At 41.8% G+C, this 15,463-nt stretch overlaps 1 protein-coding gene and 1 pseudogene across 1 annotated transcript in view; one reads left to right on the top strand and one right to left on the bottom strand.

Annotated features, from left to right (window-relative positions):
* The window catches only part of TECTA (tectorin alpha), a 354,553-nt gene that overhangs the window by 181,581 nt on the left and 157,509 nt on the right, over window positions 1–15,463 (top strand). The gene's annotated exons all lie outside the window — the stretch shown is intronic.
* LOC142108094 (5S ribosomal RNA) lies at window positions 5,613–5,730 on the bottom strand (annotated as a pseudogene).

Raw genomic sequence — 15,463 nt, forward strand, 5'->3', positions numbered from 1 at the left:
TGGACTGAGTAGAGGACTGGCCACTGGCCACCACAATATAATATATAGAAAACCTTCAACAGGTCTGAATTACACCCAAAAATAGTATCTGGACTGCGTAGAGGACTGGCCACTGGCCACCACAATATAATATATAGAAAACCTTCAACAGGTCTGAATTACACCCAAAAATAGTATCTGGACTGCATAGAGTAGTGGGCACTGGGCACCACAATAAAAAATATATAGAAAACCTTTAACAGGTTTGCATTACACCCAAAAATAGTATCTGGACTGCGTAGAGGACTGGCCACTGGCCACCACAATATAGTATATAGAAAACCTTCAACAGGTCTGCATTACACCCAAAAATAGTGTCTGGACTGCGTAGAGAACTGGCCACTGGCCACCACAATATAATATATAGAAAACCTTCAACAGGTCTGCATTACACCCAAAAATAGTATCTGGACTGCGTAGAGGACTGGCCACTGGCCACCACAATATAATATATAGAAAACCTTCAACAGGTCTGCATTACACCCAAAAATAGTATCTGGACTGCGTAGAGGACTGGCCACTGGCCACCACAATATAATATATAGAAAACCTTCAACAGGTCTGAATTACACCCAAAAATAGTATCTGGACTGCGTAGAGGACTGGCCACTGGCCACCACAATATAATATATAGAAAACCTTCAACAGGTCTGCATTACACCCAAAAATAGTATCTGGACTGCGTAGAGGACTGGCCACTGCCCACCACAATATAATATATAGAAAACCTTCAACAGGTCTGCATTACACCCAAAAGTAGTATCTGGACTGCGTAGAGTAGTGGGCACTGGGCACCACAATATAATATATAGAAAACCTTCAACAGGTCTGCATTACACCCAAAAATAGTATCTGGACTGTGTAGAGTAGTGGGCACTGGGCACCACAATAAAAAATATATAGAAAACCTTCAACAGGTCTGAATTACACCCAAAAATAGTATCTGAACTGCGTAGAGTACTGGCCACTGGCCACCACAATATAATATATAGAAAACCTTCAACAGGTCTGAATTACACCCAAAAATAGTATCTGGACTGCGTAGAGTAGTGAGCACTGGGCACCACAATAAAAAATATATAGAAAACCTTCAACAGGTCTGCATTACACCCAAAAATAGTATCTGGACTGCGTAGAGGACTGGCCACTGGCCACCACAATAAAATATATAGAAAACCTTCAACAGGTCTGCATTACACCCAAAAATAGTATCTGGACTGCGTAGAGTAGTGGGCACTGGGCACCACAATAAAAAATATATAGAAAACCTTCAACAGGTCTGAATTACACCCAAAAATAGTATCTGGACTGCGTAGAGAACTGGCCACTGGCCACCACAATATAATATATAGAAAACCTTCAACAGGTCTGAATTACACCCAAAAATAGTATCTGGACTGCGTAGAGGACTGGCCACTGGGCACCACAATAAAATATATAGAAAACCTTCAACAGGTCTAAATTACAGCCAAAAATAGTATCTGGACTGCGTAGAGTAGTGGGCACTGGGCACCACAATAAAATATATAGAAAACCTTCAACAGGTCTGCATTACACCCAAAAGTATTATCTGGACTGCATAGAGTAGTGGGCACTGGGCACCACAATAAAATATATAGAAAACCTTCAACAGGTCTGCATTACACCCAAAAATAGTATCTGGACTGCGTAGAGTAGTGGGCACTGGGCACCACAGTAAAAAATATATATAAAACCTTCAACAGGTCTGAATTACACCCAAAAATAGTATCTGGACTGCGTAGAGGACTGGCCACTGACCACCACAATATAATATATAGAAAACCTTCAACAGGTCTGCATTACACCCAAAAATAGTATCTGGACTGCGTAGAGTAGTGGGCACTGGGCACCACAATAAAAAATATATAGAAAACCTTCAACAGGTCAGCATTACACCCAAAAATAGTATCTGGACTGCGTAGAGGACTGGCCACTGGCCACCACAATATAATATATAGAAAACCTTCAACAGGTCTGCATTACACCCAAAAATAGTATCTGGACTGCGTAGAGGACTGGCCACTGGCCACCACAATATAATATATAGAAAACCTTCAACAGGTCTGCATTACACCCAAAAATAGTATCTGGACTGCGTAGAGGACTGGCCACTGGCCACCACAATATAATATATAGAAAACCTTCAACAGGTTTGAATTACACCCAAAAATAGTATCTGGACTGCGTAGAGTAGTGGGCACTGGGCACCACAATAAAAAATATATAGAAAACCTTCAACAGGTCTGCATTACACCCAAAAATAGTATCTGGACTGCGTAGAGGTCTGGCCACTGGCCACCACAATATAATATATAGAAAACCTTCAACAGGTCTGAATTACACCCAAAAATAGCATCTGGACTGCGTAGAGTAGTGGGCACTGGGCACCACAATATAATATATAGAAAACCTTCAACAGGTCTGAATTACACCCAAAAATAGTATCTGGACTGCGTAGAGGACTGGCCACTGGGCACCACAATAAAAAATATATAGAAAACCTTCAACAGGTCTGCATTACACCCAAAAATAGTATCTGGACTGAGTAGAGGACTGGCCACTGGCCACCACAATATAATATATAGAAAACCTTCAACAGGTCTGAATTACACCCAAAAATAGTATCTGGACTGCGTAGAGGACTGGCCACTGGCCACCACAATATAATATATAGAAAACCTTCAACAGGTCTGAATTACACCCAAAAATAGTATCTGGACTGCGTAGAGTAGTGGGCACTGGGCACCACAATAAAAAATATATAGAAAACCTTTAACAGGTCTGCATTACACCCAAAAATAGTATCTGGACTGCGTAGAGGACTGGCCACTGGCCACCACAATATAATATATAGAAAACCTTCAACAGGTCTGCATTACACCCAAAAATAGTATCTGGACTGCGTAGAGAACTGGCCACTGGCCACCACAATATAATATATAGAAAACCTTCAACAGGTCTGCATTACACCCAAAAATAGTATCTGGACTGCGTAGAGGACTGGCCACTGGCCACCACAATATAATATATAGGAAACCTTCAACAGGTCTGCATTACACCCAAAAATAGTATCTGGACTGCGTAGAGGACTGGCCACTGGCCACCACAATATAATATATAGAAAACCTTCAACAGGTCTGAATTACACCCAAAAATAGTATCTGGACTGCGTAGAGGACTGGCCACTGGCCACCACAATATAATATATAGAAAACCTTCAACAGGTCTGCATTACACCCAAAAATAGTATCTGGACTGCGTAGAGGACTGGCCACTGCCCACCACAATATAATATATAGAAAACCTTCAACAGGTCTGCATTACACCCAAAAGTAGTATCTGGACTGCGTAGAGTAGTGGGCACTGGGCACCACAATATAATATATAGAAAACCTTCAACAGGTCTGCATTACACCCAAAAATAGTATCTGGACTGTGTAGAGTAGTGGGCACTGGGCACCACAATAAAAAATATATAGAAAACCTTCAACAGGTCTGAATTACACCCAAAAATAGTATCTGAACTGCGTAGAGGACTGGCCACTGGCCACCACAATATAATATATAGAAAACCTTCAACAGGTCTGAATTACACCCAAAAATAGTATCTGGACTGCGTAGAGTAGTGAGCACTGGGCACCACAATAAAAAATATATAGAAAACCTTCAACAGGTCTGCATTACACCCAAAAATAGTATCTGGACTGCGTAGAGGACTGGCCACTGGCCACCACAATAAAATATATAGAAAACCTTCAACAGGTCTGCATTACACCCAAAAATAGTATCTGGACTGTGTAGAGTAGTGGGCACTGGGCACCACAATAAAAAATATATAGAAAACCTTCAACAGGTCTGAATTACACCCAAAAATAGTATCTGAACTGCGTAGAGGACTGGCCACTGGCCACCACAATATAATATATAGAAAACCTTATATTATAATGTGGAACCGCGCTCTCCTACCAAGGTCTGTGAGAGCTGCACCTGCTAATGGTATCCCTCCCTTTAGAATAGATCCAAAATTTTATAATGCTGGGCGCTCATCAATTAATTATCCAAAAGTGCAGATCTAATATTCTATTGATGTCATAAAGCCATTGAATAGTTGCTAACATTTATTAAAATACAATAAAATTACAATAGAAGTATGATCATGTGTTGCCATACATAAATGAATAAAATAACGATATGTGTATTAATAATATTACTAGCAATTTAAATAATGACAATAATGAGGTCTACACATTAATATACATATAGGTTAACAACCTACTGCATATTAGCAGGTTTAACCTGATATAATAAATTAACAATAAATGACAAAAAAAATCTCTTTCAAAAACGTCCATGAATCACAGTCCTAATTCCCTTGGTTAATGACGCATGCTGCTGAAGATAAAAACCTTGTATGATATTAACATATAATTATTAACAGTCCTCATGAAGGTTGGAAACTTCCGAAACAAAGGGAGTATCCGTCACGCTTGACATCAATATATCAGCTATGAGGAATGAATTAGGCTCTTAATTGTGTTATTCCATGCGATATGATATGATACTTGCGGTTTGTAGTTGGAATAAGTGTAGGTCCAGAATGTGCAGTGATTCCAATTTAATGCCCCGATGTTCCACAGTCAATATACTAATAACAGCTTGTCCCAACCGAAAAAAGAAAAAAGAAAAAAGGGGGGAGATAGTTCAGCAGCGGGTGATCACGCCGCTGCTGTTAGCGGCTGTCGATGCGTTCCACTGTGGAGCGCAAACACACTTCCGGTATTGACGTCACTTCCGGATATTGCTTTAGACCAATAGAATGATAGTGGGTGGAGGCCCAACGCGTTTCGTCCTGCTCCGGACTTTCTCAAGGGCTATTGTGAACGTCTGTAGTCCTGTGATTTAAATATGCTGGGATTGAACCTAATAGGTTCCCAGATCTTTAGTGCCCCAGTCTCTGTTTTCGTATAATACAGCTCATTATGCACACAATGAATGCGGTATATTTATACTCTTAATAGTCACTTCAGTCAGCATGATATTATACTATCTTATATGTATCCCCAAAATACGTGCAGCATTAAACAGTGTGCATTGTCATATTGTAGTCACAAGTTACCTCATTTCAATGATGTTAATACATGAATTAAATAAAAACAAATATAGAAATAAATATATAAATATATAAATATAAATATATAGACATATAAACATTGAATGTACAACAGAGATTCTTTTGCAAACAGATTCTGTTTGCAATATCATAAGGAAACCATATTTTATAAATGACAAGATATTAAAATAACATATTTTGTTACGTGATCCTTAAGGACTTAATGGTATATATATTTTGCACATGCTAATTATGGTGGCTCATAATAAAGATTAAGGGAACAGGTATGAAAATTGAGGGAACAAGTATGATATTTGACAGTGATAAGATGACATTTAGGAGGATCCCATGTTCTATAATCTGATTCCTCTTTTGAATCCACTTTTTGTTTTTGGTCTGGGTGTGGTGCAGATAGCACTGGAGAGCGTGAGGGATGGGGAGGAACCTACAGCACCGGGTATTCATAGGTAGTCTCCTATCCCATTACTTACCTGGCCCTCTCTGCTTGGCTTCCAAGGTCGACTGGGATTGGGCATAACCAGAGAGGTATGGCTGTAAATTCAAAATCCCATTACCCACTTGTACCATGCTTACTGTACACTTACCCATCTATCCAGGTGGAATATGGCTGGAATATATAAATAAATTCATCACAGAGAAAGGTCAAATTCAATATTGAGACCTTTAGGTGCCAATGTCTTCAAATAATAAATAGCCTTAGTTTCCTCTTTATTTAGATATTTCGTCAGGTTCCCTCCTCTCCAATTCTTATTAATTTTCTTAATTCCAATAAATGACATCCCTTCATATTCACAGTTGTGTGTGTCTCTAAAATGCTTGGACACATGATGGTTTACAAACCCAATAGTGATGTTCCTCAGATGTTCTCTAATCCTTTCTTTTAAGAGTCTAATGGTTCTACCTACGTATTGTTTGCCACAACTACATTGTAGTAGATAGATAACGTGCCTACTATTGCAGGTAATGAATTCCTTAATCTGATATGTTTTGCCACTGACCTCAGAGTGATACTCTGTGATTGGCCTAGTGCTCCTGCACCCTAATCTTGTGCAGTTCGAGCACTGTCCGCAGTAATAAAATCCTTTTTTGGTGTTATGTAGCCAGTTACCAATCTTATTATGTTCTTCTTTAGGGATATAGCTGGAAGTTAGTTTTTGTTTGAAGTCAGGGGCTTTCCTGAAGGACATGCAGGGTTTTGCTGGTAATATGGATCCCAGTATGTCATCCTGTTGCAGAATATACCAATGCTTCTGGATGATTCGTCTAATTTTATCTGATTCCTGGGAATAGTTAGACACAAAGAATATCCTATCATTATTCAGTGTAGTGGATCGTGTAGATTCCTCCTTACCGCTAATATTTTCGCTTTTATATTTAAGTAACTGACTCCTATCTGTATCCTGAAGTTTGTTAAAGGCTTGGCCAACTATGTGAGGATCATACTTCTTGTCAAGAAATTGTTGCTGCATATCTTTACCTTGTTCAATAAAATCCTCTATTGCTGTACAGTTACGTCTAACACGAGTGAACTGACTAAATGGTATACTGCGTAGCCAGTTCGGATGATGACTGCTATTTGCCAAGATGAAACTGTTGACGTCAACTGCTTTTCGGTATGTTTTTGTCATTAGTTTGTTCTCTTTGATAAAAATCTCGAGGTCTAAAAATTGTACAGATGATTGACTAAAATTAGCCACAAACTTTAACCCAAACTCATTGTCGTTAATATATCCAAGAAATTGAAGCAAGGCTTGTTCTGTCCCTTTCCAAATTACCAAAATATCATCAATGTATCGCCTCCAGAGTACCAGGTTCGCACTCCAGCTATGTTGGGTCCAGATGAATCCGTTCTCCCAATAACTCATATAGAGGTTCGCATAGCTGGGTGCGAACCTGGTACCCATGGCGGTTCCCTGCATCTGCAGGTAGTAGTCCCCCTCATACCAAAAGTAGTTATGATACAAAATGAATTCAATAATAGATAATATGAATTCAACCTGATGACGGGTGAGACTGGAGTCTGATTCTAAAAAGAATCTGGTGCTAGCTAATCCTAACTCATGCCTGATGACCGTGTAGAGCGATGATACATCGCATGTGACTAACCAATATTCGTTGTTCCACGTAATGTTCTCAAGAAGTTGTAGGATATGTGTGGTGTCCTGCAGATAGGCTTCTTGTGTTTTCACATATGGTTGCAGGAACATATCAACATAGTGATACAAATTGGCTGTTAGAGAACCGATACCAGATATTATCGGTCTCCCAGGTGGTTTTGTCACATGCTTGTGAATTTTCGGGAGGTAATATATAACAGGGATAATCGGGTCTTTATTGTAAATGTAATTAAACTCATTAAGGGTAATAATGCCTCTGTCTAGACCCTGTTTCAATATGTCCTTAAGACTCATAGAAAAGACTGCTGTTGGGTCAGTGTCTAACCGTTGATATGTTGCAGTATCTGATAGCAATCGAGTCAGTTCTGCTACATAATCAGCCCAATCTAAAAGAACAATCCCTCCTCCCTTGTCAGCTGGTTTAATGACCACTGTATCTAGATCTTGTAAAACTTTCAGGGCTTTGCACTCTTCATTAGTAAGATTCATATGTGTATGAGACTTCCTCTCTTTTATTTTTTCTAAATCCGATAACACTAATGTCTCAAATGTTGTGATTTCTTTACTTTTGGATTGCTTCGGATAGAATGTAGAGGGGGGTTTAAGATTCGCATGTTTGTATGGGTCGGTATTTTGCTTCATTGCTGCTTCTAATGGAGTTTTAGCATAGTATCTCTTGAGGGTCAATTTCCTGACATATTTGTGAATGTCTATAAAGGTTTCAAACTTATTCAGTCTATTAGTGGGGGCAAACTTAAGGCCTTTGTTTAATACACTAGTTTCGTGTGATGTAAGTATATGGCCACTGAGGTTAAATATTCCTATCGGGGAGATGTTGTGTTCCTTTCCTCTCTGTTTGCGTCCATGACCACCTCTTCTACCTCTTCTAATTGTTCTGATTTTCTTTTTAGCGTTTGTAGTCTCGTGTTGTTCTGGCTCAAACTTAGGAACCTCGGGCACAGTCCTAAAAAATGACTAATTTGGGTCAGGGGTCATGGAGGTCATGTATCCCCTATATCTGTATTATCCTGGTCTGATTTAGACAATGGTGTTGAATACAAAGTATGGTCATGTTCTCTGATCAGGATAGGTGTATCTCATTTAGATGAGCGCCCAGCATTATAAAATATAGAAAACCTTCAACAGGTCTGAATTACACCCAAAAATAGTATCTGGACTGCGTAGAGTAGTGAGCACTGGGCACCACAATAAAAAATATATAGAAAACCTTCAACAGGTCTGCATTACACCCAAAAATAGTATCTGGACTGCGTAGAGGACTGGCCACTGGCCACCACAATATAATATATAGAAAACCTTCAACAGGTCTGAATTACACCCAAAAATAGTATCTGGACTGCGTAGAGTAGTGGGCACTGGGCACCACAATAAAAAATATATAGAAAACCTTCAACAGGTCTGAATTACACCCAAAAATAGTATCTGGACTGCGTAGAGGACTAGCCACTGGCCACCACAATAAAATATATAGAAAACCTTCAACAGGTCTGCATTACACCCAAAAATAGTATCTGGACTGCGTAGAGTAGTGGGCAGGGCTGCTAAGAAGAATTCAGGGCCCGGGCACAACAAATTCATGGGGGCCCCCCTCATAGTCAAGTAAGCCCCAAAATGTTTTAAGGCAGCGCAAAAAAATGTAGGTGTTTGGTCATACATTCAGGGGCATGGCTAGCAAAACGGCAGTGCAAAATTTTTGGGAGGTGTGGTCATGTATTTGGGGGCGTGGCAAACGTGACATTGGGGCGTGGCTAACATCAAAACCACTAGGCTCTTAATTCGCCGGAGCGTCACATATGTTCAACACTCCTGACTTTTAGGACATCTACCACCACAGTGTAGTATACAAACAATGCAGTGTGTACACAAACAGTTCAGTCTTGGCCTACACCTTACATTGGGCACAACATTCACCAAAAATTGGTATTGTCCCTACTAGAATCACAACATTTCACACACTGTGCTGCTCTCTCCTACCTGTTCTTCTCACTTTCTCCACCTGTGGCTGCTGGTTTCTTTAGTTGTGGCTTGTCCGGATCCAGAAATGTTGAAGGACCTATTTAGAAAAAAAAATGGCTGCATTTAGAAAATTACAGCCAGCCCTGGCGTTAAATCAATAGCACCCACGATTAATAATTAGGCCTTCCTCCAGCCCCAACATTAAAATAATACTATTCACATTTAATAAATAAACCTATTTCCCTTCCTGCCAACAGCCCCAGCAATACCTATTTCCCGCAACCATCACTGCCATTAAATAATTCATAGTCACATTTAATAAATAGACCTCATTCTCCCTAAACTCACCCCAAGATTCAATAGCCCCAAAACCACCCCATCTTAAATTAATAGTCCCCACTATTAAATTGCCTCACCATCACCCTACAAACAAAATAGCGCCCATTAATTAGCCGCCACCTACCTCACACACACTACATTGCAACAAGCCCCCTGTGCCATCACACACAATACTGTGCCCCTTCATCACAACTACACTGTACCCCCTTATGCTCACACTGCGACCTCCATGCTGCTTTTCCCCCTTCTTTTTTACTTTGTGCCTCTCTCCCACTTTTTGTATTCCTCTGTTCTTCTCTCCCACTTTTTTCCTCCTCTGTTCCTCTCTCCCACTTTTTTTTCCTCCTCTGTTCCTTTCTCCCACTTTTTTTCCCTCCTCTGTTCCTCTCTCCCCAAATTTTTTTTATTCCTTTGGGGCTCTTTCCTTTTTTTCCTCCTCTGTTCCTCTCTCCCACTTTTTTTCCCTCCTCTGTTACTCTCTCCCCAATTTTTTTTATTCCCCTGTGGCTCTCTCCTTTTTTTCCTCCTCTGTTCCTCTCTCCCACTTTTTTTTTTTATTCCTCTGTGGCTCTCTCCTTTTTTTCCTCCTCTGTTCCTCTCTCCCACTTTTTTTTTATTACTCTTTGGCTCTCTTCTTTTTTTCCTCCTCTGTTCCTCTCTCCCACTTTTTTTTTTATTACTCTGTGGCTCTCTCCTTTTTTTCCTCCTCTGTTCCTCTCTCCCACTTTTTTTTTATTACTCTGTGGCTCTCTTCTTTTTTTCCTCCTGTGTTCCTCTCTCCCACTTTTTTTTTTATTACTCTATGGCTCTCTCCTTTTTTTCCTCCTCTGTTCGTCTCGCCCACTTTTTTTCCCCTCCTCTGTTTCTCTCTCCCCTTTCTTTATAGTACTGTCCCTCTCTGTTTTCCTCCCCTTGCCTCTCCGTTTCTTTACTTACCTTTTGTCAACTTCTTTCTTTTCTTATCTGCTCTTCTGTCTCCTCTTCTGTCTTCTTTCTTCATGCTGGCTGCGGCGCTCCTCACTGACTGACAGGCGTGACTTGATGACGTCATGCCCGGCAGTCAGTGTGAATGGAGGAGAGGAGGGACACGCCGCGCACGTGAGTATTGGGGTTTTTTTTGTTTTTTTTTCTTCCAGCTCCCAAGAAACCCAAAAAAATAAAAAAAGTAAAAAAAAAATATCGCAAAAAAGAAAAATCAAAAAAATTTAAAAAAAATTAAATTAGCAGCGAGGGCCCGGCCCGAGCCCCCTGGCATGGCCGGGCCTGGGTAAACTGTACCCGCTCCCCCCCCTCTCGGCGGCCCTGGTAGTGGGCACTGGGCACCATAATAAAAAATATATAGAAAACCTTCAACAGGTCTGAATTACACCCAAAAATAGTATCTGGACTGCGTAGAGTATTGGGCACTGGGCACCACAATAAAAAATATATAGAAAACCTTCAACAGGTCTGAGTTACACCTAAAAATAGTATCTGGACTGCGTAGAAGACTGGCCACTGGCCACCACAATAAAATATATAAAAAACCTTCAACAGGTCTGCATTACACTGCACATACGGCTGCTCCTCCATCCTCTGAATCATATACATTTCAGCATGTGAAAACCTCTTGTTTTTGATAATGTCAGTGCATTTTGAATATTTTTCAATTTGCCCCACAACACTGAATGTACTTTATCTATGATACGCATCTATCTTTCTTGACTGCGTAGTGTGGTGGCCCCGGTACACAATTTGGTACCGAGGCCACAATATAATTAAAAAACCCTCCACGGGTCAGAATTCCACCAAAAAAGGGTATGGACTGCGTAGTGTGGTGTGCCCGGAACACAATTTTTTACAGCGCTAACAATATAATTAAAAAATTGGGCATCAACTGTCACCGTTGTTTAATATCTGATACACCTAAATATGGACTGCACAGTGGAGTGGCCTCGGTAGTAAATTTGGTGCCGGGGCCACAATACCTCCTCCAACTTCCAAGTGTAGTGTTTATAAAGACAGACAGCATCGAACTGTTGTTAGTTGACTTTCTTAACCCTAAAATTGTCCCTGTTGCAAATATTCGTGCAATGGAGAGTTACTTTTTCATTGAACGACTCAAGCTTTCAAGTGTAGTGTTTATAAAATATAAACAACAATACAGTAGTTTTAGAGCACGTCAATACCTCTTGTTTTAAATTATGACAGGGCATTTTACTTTTGGTTTAATTTCGTGAATTTGTTTAAATTTGGTTTTACTTTTTGAACATGGCAAACGACTGTTGATTGGTCATATAATGCAAAAAAAAAGTTCCAAGATGGAATTGTCCTTGGGCCCTCACACACACCCTTATGTTGTTTAAATAGGACATGCACACTTTAACAAACCAATCATTTCAGCGACAGGGCCTACCAAACAACTTTGGCTGAAATGATTGGTTTGTTTGGGCCCCCACACCAAAAAAGCTATTCATCTCTCCCTGTACAGACTAAACAGGCTCTACTGAGGCAAGATGTTGTCCTCATCCTCAACCTCTGATTCCTCTCCCCCTACAGTGTGTACTTCCTCCTCATCACACATTATCAATTCGTCCCCGCTGGACTCCACAACCACAGGTCCCTCTGTACTATCTGGATTGGCAGTGCTGTACTTCATTGAGGAATTGATTATTCATTTTTATAAACATCATTTTTTCAACGTTATGAGGAAGCAACCTCCTTCGCCGCTCACTGACCAGGTTCCCCGCTGCACTAAAAACTCTTTCCGAGTACACACTGGAGGGGGGACAACTCAGGTAAAATAGAGCCAGTTTGTACAGGGGCTTCCAAACTGCCTTTTTTTTCCTGCCAGTAACAATATGGACTGTCTGACATGTCTACTTGGATGGTGTCAGCAAAGTAATCATCCACAATTTTTTCTATTGTGACAGCATCCAATGCAGCGAGAGCAGACATGTCTGCAATGGTTGGCAGGTCCTTCAGTCCGGACCAGATGTTATCAGCATCCCCGCCAGCGCCTCTTTTAGGAAAACTGAGCTTTTTCCTCGCAGCCATAGATGTGGAAGAAAATGAGGGTGGAGCTGTTGGCATGTCACGGTCCTCTTCAGAGGACAATCTCCTGACCAGCAGGTCTTTGCACCGCTGTAGACTTGTGTCCGCCGGAAACAGAGACACAACATACGCTTTAAACCGAGGATCGAGCACGGTGGCCAGAATGTATTCCTCTGACTTTAAAAGAGTGACCACCCTCGGATCCTGGCAAAGCGTACGAAGGGCTACATCCACAAGAGCTACATGCTTGGTGTAATCGCAATGGCTTACCAGCTCCTCCCTCACTTTCTCCAGCTGCTTCTGCAACAGCCTGATCAGGGGAATGACCTGACTCAAGCTGGCAGTTACAGAACTGACTTCTCGTGTGGCAAGTTCAAATGGCTGCAGAACCTTGCACAACACGGAAATCAGTCTCCACTGCGCTTGACTCAGGCGCATCCCCACTCCTTTGCCTATGTCGTAGGTGGCTGTGTAGGCCTGAATGGCCTTTTGCTCCTCCTCCATCCTCTGCAGCATATAGAGGGTGGAGTTCCAGCGCGTCACAACCACTTGTTTGAGGTGATGGCAGGGCAGGTTCATGCTTTTTTGATGTGCCTCTAGTCTGTGGTAGGCACTGGCTGAATGCCGAAAGTGTCCAGCAATTTTGCGCGCCACTGCAAGCATCTCCTGCACACCCCTGTCACTCTTGAGGTAATGCTGCACCACTAAATTAATGGTGTGGGCAAAACATGGGACGTGCTGGAAATTGCCCATATTTAATGCCCGCACAATGTTACTGGCATTGTCTGACACCACAAATCCCCATGAGAGTCTAAGTGGGGTAAGCCACTGGGAGATAATTTCCCTCAGTTTCTCTAATATGTTGTCAGCGTTGTGCCTCTTATTAAAGCCTGTAATACACAATGTTGCCTGCCTTTGCACGAGCAGCCATTTTGTAGATGCTGCTACTGATGCAGCTGTTGCTGTTGCTGCGGAAGGGGATGCATCTACCCAGTGGGCTGTCCCAGTCATATAGTCCTTCGTTTGCCCAGAACCACTTGTCCACATGTCCGTGGTTAAGTGGACAGTGGGTACAACCGCATTTTTTAGAGCACTGAGGACACTTGATCGTACTTCTCTGTACATTTTGGTATCGCCTGCCTAGTGAAGTGGAATCTCGACGGGATTTGGTACCGGGGACACAATACCTCCATCAACCCTCTAAATCCCACTCCACTGATGGCGGATACCGGGCGCACGTCTAACACCAACATTGCAGCTACAGTCGCAGTTATACGCTTTGCAATAGGGTGACTACTATCGTATTTTGTGGTCATGGCAAATGACTGTTGGACGGTCAATTGTTTTGTGAAAGACTTAGCGGTCTTACAACTTCCCCTCTGGGAAGATGACCGACTAACAGCAGCAACAGCAGCAGTGGCAGTAGTAGGCGTACCGCTGCAGGATTCCTCGGATGAATCCCGTATTGAGGAGGACTCAGTCTGGCTGCTGACTTGGGCTGCAGGACTGAATCTGATGGAGATTGTGGAGGAAGTTGACGAGGAGGGTGTTGCTGGTGTGTATCCAACTGGACCACGGGATTTAGGTGTCCCTGTACCGATGAGGGTCCTAGCCCCAGTTCCTGAACTAACCACTGAACTATGAAGGTTATTCAGGTGACGTATAAGGGAGGATGTTCCTAGGTGGGCAAGATCCTCACCCCTGCTTATTTGAGCTTTACATAAGCTACATATGGCCATACATTGGTTGTCTAGATTTGGATAAAAATAACTCCAGACCGAAGAGGTGCATTTTTTGGTCTTCTGACCAGGCATGACGATGGGCTTTTTCATCCCATGGACATCAGCTGTTTCCCCCCCTGGTGCCTCATTTACAATAACCACATCACCATCCTCATCATCAAGTTCCTCCACAGCGCCAGCTACATTATCAATAGGCTCCTCCCGAGCCACCTCTTCCCGTACAGTGATGGGAAGGTCAGGCTTCACAACCACCAACACCCTTGGACTCGCCTTGGGGATTTGTGATAATTTCTCTTTAGAAGGCAGAGTTGTTTGCTGTTTTGTTGCTGACAGCATAACTCTCTTCAATTTTTTGTAGGGGGGGGAGGAGGAGGAGGGCTAAGATCCGTGGGTGAAGCTGAACCACTAGTCATGAACACGGGCCAGAGCCTAAGCCGTTCCTTGCCACTCCGTGTCGTAAATGGCATATTGGCAACTTTACGTTTCTCCTCAGATGATTTTAAGTTTCTCTTTTGCTACTTTTTCTTAACTTGGGCTTTTTGGATTTCACATGCCCGGTACTACGAGATTGGGCATCGGGCTTGGAAGACGACGTTGATGGCATTACATCGTCTATGTCATGACTAGTGGCAGCAGCTTCAGCATTAGGAGGAAGTGGGTCTTGATCTTTCCCTACTTTATCCTCCAAATTTTTGGTCTCCATTATATGTAGCACAAGATACTGCAGAATGTGTGAACTTGGTAATATTGCAGTACCAATGGACTTATACTGCTGGATTGGTTTTGCAAATTTGGTTATAATTATTTTTTTTATTTTTTTTTTATTTTAATTTTTTTTATTACTTTGTTTTTATTTTTTAAAAACTTGGGAATAATGGGGAAAAAACTATGCCCTTAGAAGCACAGAGCACAGGACACAGCACCACTGGACTGAACAGGACACAGCACAGGACCCAGCAGCACTACTGAACTCAGCAGGACAGAGCACAGGACACAGCACCACTGGACTGATACTGCAGAATGTGTGAACTTTGTAATATTGCAGTACCACTGGACTTTTACTG

This window comes from Mixophyes fleayi, chromosome 11 (assembly GCF_038048845.1).
Source record: "Mixophyes fleayi isolate aMixFle1 chromosome 11, aMixFle1.hap1, whole genome shotgun sequence".
Classification (NCBI taxonomy): Eukaryota; Metazoa; Chordata; class Amphibia; order Anura; family Limnodynastidae; genus Mixophyes; species Mixophyes fleayi.